Source organism: Bison bison, unplaced genomic scaffold, assembly GCF_000754665.1.
Source record: "Bison bison bison isolate TAMUID 2011002044 unplaced genomic scaffold, Bison_UMD1.0 scf7180017851599, whole genome shotgun sequence".
NCBI classification, from domain to species: Eukaryota; Metazoa; Chordata; class Mammalia; order Artiodactyla; family Bovidae; genus Bison; species Bison bison.
Window position 1 is genome coordinate 2,082 of NW_011482172.1, and position 483 is coordinate 2,564.

Here is a 483-nt window from a genome sequence, read left to right on the forward strand (position 1 = left end):
GCTCCTCCGAAATCAGTGATTCTTACTTTCTGAGCAGCCTTATAAGGTAAATAAGAAAGACAGTCTCCTGACATATGAGCAGAAATCTTCATATTTTGCTCGAGTGCACTGGGGCTGGGGGGACCCCCTGTAGTGTCTACAAGCAGCACAGGACGCGGGGGTTTACGCTGCAGCCACTGGGGACAGGGACATTGACGGCAGCCGAGGGGAGGAGTTAGGAAGAGAAACCAGTGTCCAAATACTACATGCTGCAGGGCTTGTGGAGAACAGGTGGTGGGGATGTAAACTGGTGCAACCACTTGGAAGCAATATGAAGGTTCCTCAAAAAATCTAAAAATATAGTTTCCATATATCTTGCAATCCTAATTCTGGGCATGTACTGAGACATATGTGTAATTCAAAACGATAGATGGACCCCAGTGTTCAAACTAGCCAAGACTACTGACAATAGCCAAGACATGGAAACTACTAAATGTCCATCAA

The 483-nt window shown here is 46.0% G+C and overlaps 1 long non-coding RNA gene across 1 annotated transcript in view; it reads left to right on the forward strand.

Annotated features, from left to right (window-relative positions):
• The first annotated feature begins 8 nt into the window (after positions 1 to 8).
• The window catches only part of LOC104996689, a 12,579-nt gene continuing 12,104 nt past the window's right edge, over positions 9 to 483 (forward strand). Inside the window, exon 1 of the long non-coding RNA XR_826232.1 lies at positions 9 to 46. This is a non-coding gene — a long non-coding RNA (uncharacterized LOC104996689). The remainder of the gene's footprint in view (positions 47 to 483) is intronic.